The following is a 10,574-nucleotide window of genomic DNA, read 5'->3' on the forward strand; positions in this document are numbered from 1 at the left end:
ACTACCCTCAGGCTTCTACAGCTGGCAGGGAATACGGGAATCAACCTCTTCCATCGAAAGTTTAGTTGCGAATGACATCACTTAAGTTTGTCCCGAAAGAACAGATGGCTAAATGATGCGCACGCATCTGAATAAAGTGCTTCAAAATGATTCACTCTAGCCACTGAAATTAATCCAGAAAAGTGCCTTTCCATGGTTAATCCTCAATCTTCCGACAGGGGGGGGGGGCAGACCAATCTCAACTCCCTCTCTGTCTGTCTCTCTTTCTCCGTGCTTCAGCACCACTTGCATTCATTTTATCACTCTCCATCATCTGAGTATCCCACAGGCAGACCTTTCCCATCTCCCAGGCCTTCTCGCACACTTTGAAGAGCTGTTGACATTTAAGTAATTTCTAGTCAGCCCAATGTTTAATTTTTCAAAAGTGCATTTACACGAGACGTCCCCTGCATTTAAACAGTGGGTAAAATATGCGTCGGACACATTGATGTGTTTTCTCGGTCTCTAGCGTTCTGATGGGGCCACTGACATACAATTAACATCGTTTGTTTTTGGCAACAACCCAAGTAATCTGCACACTTGAAAATAAATAAGTGGTGAGAGGAATCAAATTATATTAACGGTAATGCTTTCTTTTGCATTTCTAAACTTCTGGAGTGAGCTCTGTTGGAGCTGTAGTCAGAAAGCAGCCACCGCCAGGTGCACCTCATGAGATTTTTCACAGAGAGTCAAAGGAATAAGAGTTGTTTTATTAGACACTCGAGGGGGCTTCAAAAAGACCTGGAAATAGCAGATTTTCACCGAAAACTAGATAAGGAATAAACCTCGGTGCACACTCATGCTGTAATTCTCCACTGCAGAAGAAAACCTTGAGCTTGAGTAAAGATTTGGACAACCGTGTTAATACTTATTGTCTGTGCCAATCTGATTTTTTAAATTTGCTTTGGTTCCTTTGTTTGTGTTGATCCACTGGATGTTGTCTACTTCTAGTGTGAGCTTTAAATTAGAATTATTTAAACAAAGAAAATATTGAAATGTTCAATATTTACTTTATCTGTTGTATTAGATGATGACTGCCCCATACGTTTACCTTTAGGCTTTAGGCCAAGCCTGGTGATAGTAAAAGATGCATATACATGAATTTAAAAGAGACCTTTGGTCAAAAAAACCAAATCAACAAAGTGCAGCAGTGTTGGATATTGTAATCTAACTGAGAACTTTACAATAGATTAAAAAAAAAAAGATTTACTGACTTTCCTTGCTCCTTCTTTAGAAAATAAAACAAACTGACACAAATTTCACCTTGTGGTTAAGTCATCTAAACTATGTGTGTGTGTACATACAGTTTTTACTAAACTACAACAAAGTTTTGTTTTTCTGTATAGACATGCACAAAGAAATGTGCACTTTATGTGAAATAACATTTATAAAGTTCATTTCAGGTTCGCTAGACAAGCCTGTCAGTTCTGACCTTTTCTAATGATTTACATTCAGCTGGTGACAGCCAAATAAAGTCTTGAAAGGCTTTTTAAAAAGTCACAAAGAAAAGAAATCATAGTCGCAGAAAAAGATGATGTAAACACATCAGCCACAAAACCAACATTAAATTAAGTTTCACGTCATGAGCTTTTATTTGCTTGTTTGAAACCTTTTGTGTTTTTTCTCTAATTGGCTGGAGAGGGTGGGGGGGAGAAGTAGGTGTTTTGTGTATTAGGCTCCTGTTGATTTTGCCTCCCCTTTCCCCCCTAAAAAAAAAACTAAACAGTAGCAATGTGGGCACTTCACTCACATCCTCAGCCATTAAACAGACTAATTACTACGACACATCTGGAGGCCAAATGAAATGGTGTGCAGAGTGGAGGCTGGCTGGCAGCAGGGGTGTACTGCATCAGCAGAACTGTCACAGATAAAAGCAGAGCGTTGTGGTTTGGATGAGCAACGCTGAATTAGTAATGGAAGTGAGTCATCCGCTCAGAAACATATTGGCGTCCAGAGCAAGTGAACGCTCAAGTCTTTATTTTCTTTTTTTTTTAATCAAGTGGAAAAACAAGTGAACGTTTTCGAAATGTGTTGTGTTTGTAGATGTTCAGATACAGTTACAGATTAACATCACAAGTGCTTCAGTGGCTCTGCCACTGTTTGTCCTATTAACCTCTCTCGTGTCACTTCCTGTCCCAGTGTAGCAAATCCTCTGTAATCAAGTTGAAAACTGAGTGCATCACCGAGAAGAGCCTTATGGTGCTTGTCTTAGCGTGTGCTCATTTGTCTGTGGGTTAGCGCACTTGCCACGAAGGAGAGATGGGGGGTGCCGGCCCAGTTGCCATAGCAGCGTGAAATGTGCTCTGGACCCCTGCCTGAGGAGTAAACACACACGAGCACAAATCGAGCTTTTAAAAGAAACGCTCACCCCTCCACCCCCCCTACACCCTCCAGGAAAAAGCTAAACCGAGCAGTAATTTGGTGGGGTTCAACCAATTGACTCTGTGACTGCCACAGAGATAACAGAAATACCGACTGAGGTCAGCAGAGTTTATGTGATGCATTGACCTCGATGTGCTGATGGGAGGAAAAGCTATGAGCTGATTATACAAACATAGTTGCAAACATTGGTCGAAAATCCATCCTGTCCTCATGTCCTTGTAACTAAGCTGACATGTGAGCATTTTCACTGGCAGCAAGAATGAAATACAAGCTGATGTAATAATCCAACACCTGAAATAGGCTTTAAAAGTTTCCATCATGTATTTCAGGAACAACTAATTTCTAATTTCCAGCAGACATCAGCATGTAATCACAGATCCCAGGGAAATGCCAGTAATTGATCTAAAACATCCAAACCTGCCACCAATGCTGAGGTTTCTCAACCTGAAGAGAGAGATCATTATCCTGTCTTTGTTTTATGTTTGCTTCTCAGACTATGGATTACCTCTCTGCTTTCAACGTCACTTTGAAGTGGAAGATGCACAAATCAAGCTTGAACAGAACTGAGGTTGATTAACATAAACACATGAAAACTGGTGTCTAAGTAAGTTTCAACTTGGTGCTACATCTTCGGCACTGTCACGAATCTTCTTCTGCTCTTCAGTCTAAGTAATTAAAGGTGGTATGAAATTGCAAATTCAAGAATCTCAAGATGGCAGAAGCCATCTTGAAATAGTAAATAAAATACAAAGTTTTTGTGCACACAACTGTGATGTGTGAGATTTTTCTGATTCATACCAAGCCCAATTCCTCCTCAGTAAAGCTGATTAAACCAAACACATCCAGCGTCAGCGCCAGGTGAGTCACCGGCGAGCTTTGCATCTGCTTTATATTGAAATTTGGTTTCTGTCTTTCTCTTCCCTCACCCATCTGCCTCCTTCATCTTTCATTGTTCCCCCATCTTCACTTCTACCTAGTTTGCGCTCTACCTTCATCATCCCCTCATCCGTTTCTTGAGCTTTTCAATTATGTCCTCCCCTCACACTGCACCCTGTTTACGTATTCCCTCATATTTTTTATATTTTCTGGCTCTGTCTCTCTGATCCCCTCATTCTCTCCCACCCCTGTATCTGCCTGGGCTCAGCTTCCCTCCTTTGTGTTAAGGATGGCTTTAAAAATGTTAGTTTCTCTGCAGTGAGTGGCGCTGAGACAGACAGGTGGAAAGAGATGCTAATGAGAAGAGCTCTGAAACAATTCTCTTAGAGCAGCAACGCATCACCCGCTTGGTTCCTCAGTGTGGATGTTTATCCCCGCTAATTAGATAATCAATATTATCTGATTGAAATTAATTTGTGGCAGATAAATACAGGAAGTACACACTTACAAATGGATAATTTGGCTTGATTGTAAAGATGAACTGAGTGTTATGTGTATGAGAATCTGCGAGTGAAATGCCTCTGCAATGCAAAAGCAATTCGGTGACGTTTTCGAAGCCCGTTTAACAAGTAAAATATTAAGCTGCAGGTTAAAAGTCTTATTTTAAAGTGACATTCCCGCATTTTGTTTTGCTACTGTTAAGGAGGAAAGTTATTAGGTTAGCTTAAATTTTGGAAAAAGCATGGCTCTCCTTTTCCTCCTGTTAGCCGGGTCCCGAGCAGATGTCGTCACAGCTGGCAAGGAGACGGCGAGGCACAATGACGTCACAGATCACAGAGTTTAATTCATACAAAAGCAATCGACAACAAAGCTGCAGAGATACAGAGATATACATTTTATACAGACAAGGGTAAACAGACAACACGAAACACAAAGACAGACAAAAGGGCGCCCAACGTGGAGAAAAGATGGAAAAAACTCTGCGACTCTCCGGTGCTGACCTGGAATTTTAACTAAAGAGGCGTTTCCCTATTTAATATATGCAAAGTAGGCGTTCTGCTCTTCGACCAATTAGAACTCCCTCAGGCCCCCAGAGAAAGTTGGGACTCCCTGATTTATAGCAAAGGTGTCTGTTTTTTATCTAAGCAAAGGGCGGACTACCCCGTGGTCATCTCTGCCTGATACGGAAGATCCCTGGCGCCAAAAAGTCTCTTCTGCCCCATCGGAATGTAACTTTATTGCTCTGTGTATGGGGGAGGCAAAAGGGCCCTGCTTGTTTAACTGTCTGCTATATCAGTTCCCACATGTTCAACAGAAAACTGTTCCAAATAAGAGTGTTGGCTATACCTTTACACATGTCGTAAGATTAACTGCATTAAACACCAAAATAATCATTTTCCTTTACACTACCTAAACCCTTGGTGTGTTTTTACTTGGATGTGCATCACTGTAAAGTGCAGGGGAAAAGATAAATAGTTCATTTTGTTGTCCGCCTCATTTTGTACAGACTGCAACAAGTCCAGGGAAGTCTTGGTTAGACGTGTGTAACGTGCATCACAATAGTAATAAAATAATAATAAAACAGAAGCATGAATTCAGATTTCCATTTCAGGATGAGAGACAATGGGGTTAAGTTTGGCTGTATTTCTTAATTGATAGAAATAGGATCAAACCGGAGATTTGACATGATTTTTAAGTGTAAAACCTAAGTCGAAGGTCACCCCAAGGTTTCTAACATTTTACTAAAACAGCAAGTAGCCCAACGATCAACTTTATTTTTACAGCCATGTCTTCCACTGCAAAGAGCACTTTTTTCCATTTTTTTCCTTTAATTTAATTGCAAATAACTCCCAGATATTCAGCTTTTAATTGAATCCAGGACTTTTAGCAAAATGTGCTGTTTTGAAACTTCAAGGGGAAGAAAAGAAATATACAACTGTATGTCGTCTGCATAACAGTGATAGCTGTCAGTGAAAGATGACACAATGGGCCCAGAACAGAACCCTGTGGGACACCTAACTGGATGGGACTGGCATGGGATCTGTAAGTGGATGTAGCCAAGAGAGCTGATCTGTCAGACGAGTATGAGAGCAACTACAGCAAAACAGAACCAGATATACCAGCTAGTTTTTTCCAAGACTTGACTCGGACTCGGTGTCTGATACTCAAGCCTTATAAACGATCTTTGTCTCGTGATCAGGAGTGAAAACAAGTCCGCGTGTAAGGAATGTGCTTGATGTAATAGACTGTGATGTTTGCCGACTGCGCAATTTTAATGGCTCGTTATGCTATGCATTTATAGTAATGACCACAAATGTGCCTTGGACTCACATTAAATAACATGGAGTTAAATACAAAGGCACACAATAATTTCTCATTTTAATTTGCAAAGAATTTTGAAAACCGCTTACCTTTCACTGGAAAGAGTCTGCAAACTATTGGTGGTTTTATCCAAAGGCAAATTTCCACCATGAAAGTTTATTAATCAAATGTTTATGCAGTCTCTCTATTTTCTGGCTTTGGTTTTAATCAAGAACACATGTGCAGCGCAACGGAAATGAACAGCAATGCATTCACTTGAACCGTCTTTCGATAGGGACTGAAGGAACGAAGACAGAGAGCGGAAGAGACTTGTGGGAAATTAAAATGTTGCAGGGAGTTTGTGGACAAAGCTGTCCGTGGGTACGCAGGGAAGGAGCGTAGGTGGAGTGATAGAGAGGTCACACAGCTGTCTGCGTGTGTGTGTGTGAGGGCGTGCATTTGTTTCTAATACCTTGTGGGAACCATTTTCCTGACATATACTAATTTGTGGGGACACACTGCTCCTTGTGGGGACCGAAGCCTGGTCCCCACAAGGGGAAATGCTGTTTTTGGGTCAGGGGTCAGATTTAGAACTAAGGTGTGAATTGAATTTTGGTTAGGGTTAGGTATGTAATGGGTAGGGTTAGGGTAAGGGTAAGCATAAGGTTTAGGATGTAGAAATGAATGGAAGTCAATGGAAAGTCCTCGCAAAGATAGCTGTGAAAACATGTGGTGTGTGTGCATGTGTGGGTGTGTGTGTGTGTGAGTTTGTGTAATCTTCAAGTTGGGTTCCCCTCAAGACTCCTGAAACTAAAAGCTTTTTCACTAAACACAGATCACTGTCTGTATCTGAAACACACTGCACACTACACACACCCACACACACACACACTGACAGCTGTTTGGTCTCAGTTCTCATTTATAAACTGCAGTGAATGCAGAATTACAGTGTTTGTGTGTAAATGAAGGAGAGCATTAATATAAAGCTGGCAAACGTCTGTCTGACAAATTTTGTGTGTTTGTCCACATTTATGTCTCCCCTTCCATATATGGAAATTTATGACCTAAACACATATGCTCATTCACATGTTCCTTCATATGTAAAGCAATCTGTGCCAGTCTGTGTGGCCGCTGTGTGTTTTTCAAATGTTTTAAGTTCAAATGGATCCTGTATTTCTTGCTTTAGCAGGACTTGTCTGTTTAGCCAACCAATCAAGAGGAAAGAACCCAGATCTCTCTTAACGAGGCAATTAAATTAGTTTTACTGAAAGGAACGACCTCGGGGCACCAACACCCCCTGTCCTTCGTGCTCCTCTTCATTTCCTCCTCTAACAGGCTATTCTGTATGTTATTCCTGCTCTCATCTTCACAAATGCGATACCTAAGGTGCATTGCTCCTTCTTTATTTCTCTTTAGCTGTCCTTTTAGTTCCCGTTCCTCGTTTTCTCACAATTTATGTCTCTCCTTTCCATCCTTTGTAAGTGCGCCCGAGCTTCCCTTTGCTCTTTGGGGTGCTTAATTGTGCTCATCAGTCAAGTATCTTGTTGCGACGATGTAAAAGAATATAATAGCCCATAATAGTCATCACAGGATGTCATGTGGGAAGGTCTGTTGTGAGCTCAAAATTTGAAAAATGAACTGATTACTCTAAATCTCATTTAAAGCATGATATTTTAACAGCTGTAAAAAATAATTAGGGTAAGAGATTTATTTCCAACACTTTACAATTTTACACTCATTTTACAATCATTATTCATTTTCAAAGAATAATGATTACACTGAAACACTGAGTTCCTAAAAACCTTGCTTTAAAGGAACTCAGAGATGCTTTTGAACCGTAATAAATGGAACATTGAACAATATATTTGACACGCAACTGATGATTTTGATGATGGCACTTGTTAAAATGTAATGTCTCTGGTTTTCACAATTGTTGACTGTATGCTGTGTTTATGACTTTTTATATTTGTCTTTTTTTTAATAATGTAAAGCACTTTAACTGCCTTGTTGCTGAAATGTGCTATACAAATAGACTCGATTGATGGATACACAAGGTACACCTATAAATAATTTTTAAAAAGTACTTGAGTTTGAATTCATGATGCATTTTCCCCAAACATGTTTCATGATACATGCAACTTAAACAACATGCATTCAAGTGAAGCTCGTAATAGTTGGTGCTGAAAGTTCTAGAAAGTCCTAATTTGATCGGACCAACACCTGCATGTGATTATGATAGATTGCAGCAAGGGTAAAGTGTCTTTGCAGAAACCATAAACTATGAGAAAAATCCTGCGTAATATAACAATATCGTCCTTCAACATACCACCCTAGCAGGGTTCACTGATCTCATTGCCATTTTTTTACAAACCATATTAGAGACATTTCACGTGGACTACCATCAGGAGAACAATCCATGTCTAAGATCCGCAGGGATCAGATGAAGGCGACGCACATTCTTCCACATGACAGGTGGCTGATTACGCCTGTAAATACCATCCCAGCAGAATCACGAAAGTGGAACACATCATCTCCAAACAAACAGCTCTTCTCGTCATGCTCAGGCAGATGGACAGCAATAGAAGACCAAGCTAAGAATAAAATGCAAAAACAAGCAAATGACTGGAGGTCCAAATGGAGCAATGAATCCCAAATTCTGTCCAAACATGTTGACGGTGGGTTGAAAAAATGGGCTTTTGCAGCTTCAGTCCATGACACCAACATGACTTGCGTTGACTGTGCAAACTGTTGCAGAGACATGTTGAGGTTTTCTTACTTCAACTAACATGTGAAAGCAAGCCTCGGCGCAGAGCACCGTCTTTTGTGGATTATAGGGACGATGAGTACTGATGTGGCCACCAAAGAACCCAACGTATGAGCAAGAGACAAGCTAATGCTAACTTCTTCATTGCATCAAAACTGGGATCCAGTTGAAGTGTATTTAAAATGTCAACATGATTGGATTAAATACATCTGTACATTTGTAAATAGGGTGTTTATCTTGCAAATAACCATAAAAAGGCATTTGCTATGAATCAATGCTCTACAAAAAACTGAATTCAATAGAAATGAAGGAAGATTTGTTGTGTTTAATGGAATGAGGTAATCTAATGCAGTATTAAAGTGCAATAATTTAGAAATATAAAAGATATCCTGAAGCCTTTAAGGCCACCAAGATCAATTTCTCACATCTCCATCAGAGTGTGACCGTAATGATGTCTCTATTTAAAATATTTTGCACGGCTTTTGAGTCAAAGATTAGTGTGTGGAGGATATAAAGGGTCTGAATTTCTTTTGATTATCTTAACAATGAACCATATCGGCAAGTTTCCCAGCTGCCTGCAGTAATTACCTCACAATGGGATACGATCTGTTCGCTAAACGCAGTCTAATCTGCATGCAATGTCGCATTTATCGAGTGTAACAACCACATCTGTTTAAACTTGCCAGGCTTTGTGAGATATGTCTCATCTAAATACTTAAAGCACTGAGAATAAAGAATTGTTAACATCAAAGTCGTTGACACGAGTTAAGGAGTCGACGTATAATCAAACTCTTTATAAAGTACACTATCCTCTTGTGACATAACAAGAAAAAGATCAATTAATAAAAGCTTTTCCACTACATCCTTTTAGGTCTTTCTCCTTCTCCTTTAGCAGTGTTTACCTGTTTTCTCCACTGCTGCACCAAAATGTTCAGAAACACGAAATAGATTTTTATCAGGCACTTAGCATGACAAACTGGGAAGCAGACCATGGATGAATAGTAACCCTGGTAACACTGATTAGAAAGTTTAAACAGAAGACTTTTCATGAACTCTTACAAAATATCCATACAGCCAATGCAAAGACAAAAAACATGAACCGATATATTTATATTTTTGAAGTGCAGCTCTTGTACTTTTGATTAGAGTGCAAATTTTCACCTAAAAAAATCCCAAAACAAAACAAAAAGAAACAAACACTGAAGAGAAAATTGTGTCAATTTTTGTACTTTTGCCCAGACACAACTTGTGCTCATGTTAGCACAAAGCAAAACCATTTCATTTTGCTCTGTTTTCAGAATTTGCTGGAAGAAAAACCGCAGAGCTTTAACCTTCACTTTAGCCTCTAATTTTCTTTTTTGATCTGGGAAACATTGGGTACGAAATGGCTCCATAACTGAACTATTTATCTGTTAAATGATCTCAGATTAAATTTTCCACTGCCTAACTCCCCAGCTCTTTACAAAGGTTAGAAAACGTTTTGTCTTTTATATGTTTGGATATAACTTTAATGTTATTATTGAACTACACATACCCCACAGTTAAACTACCTTGTGCTCACAGCTTGTGTTTGTAGTGTTTTCTGTGATTTAATGATTATTCTGTAGGCAAATGTGTTCACACACTGCACATGTACAGTTTCTTCGTGCTCAGTTGTTGGGAACGACTGATCTCTGAGTCACAGCTTTGGAGCATCTGCTTTGAATCAAACGGCTAATAAAGTCTTTTTCACAACTGGAAGCTATGTTGTTTTTGACATAACAAAATCACACAGGAAAGAAAAATGAAAAGCATAGAAGTATGACATCTGAATTTTCACTTCAAGACATTTTGAAGCGATATTAGCTTTTTTAGCACAAAGACATGCCATTGAAAGCTTTCCCTGTTTCCCTTCCTTTGCTGTATTTTCTACATCCCCTCTCTCAAATGCACACACACACATGACTCCATTTACAGTTATAAATTATCCACAGAGCAGCCTACACAGAGCTTAAAAGCCCCTCCGTGTGTATGTGTGAGAACTGCATGTGTGTGTTACAGGAAGAGGACCAAAGAGAGCATCTGACACCCAGCGCACAGAAGGCTTTGATTCTTACAGCAGAAGGACAATGGCGTGTAATTGTCCCGTTGGTGCAACCATCCTAGGTCAGACAGATTCATGTTAGCACAAATTTCGTGTCCAGACCCCATCAGACAGTGTCATTCTTGCATC

The sequence above is a fragment of the Xiphophorus hellerii genome, chromosome 15, assembly GCF_003331165.1.
Source record: "Xiphophorus hellerii strain 12219 chromosome 15, Xiphophorus_hellerii-4.1, whole genome shotgun sequence".
Classification (NCBI taxonomy): domain Eukaryota; kingdom Metazoa; phylum Chordata; class Actinopteri; order Cyprinodontiformes; family Poeciliidae; genus Xiphophorus; species Xiphophorus hellerii.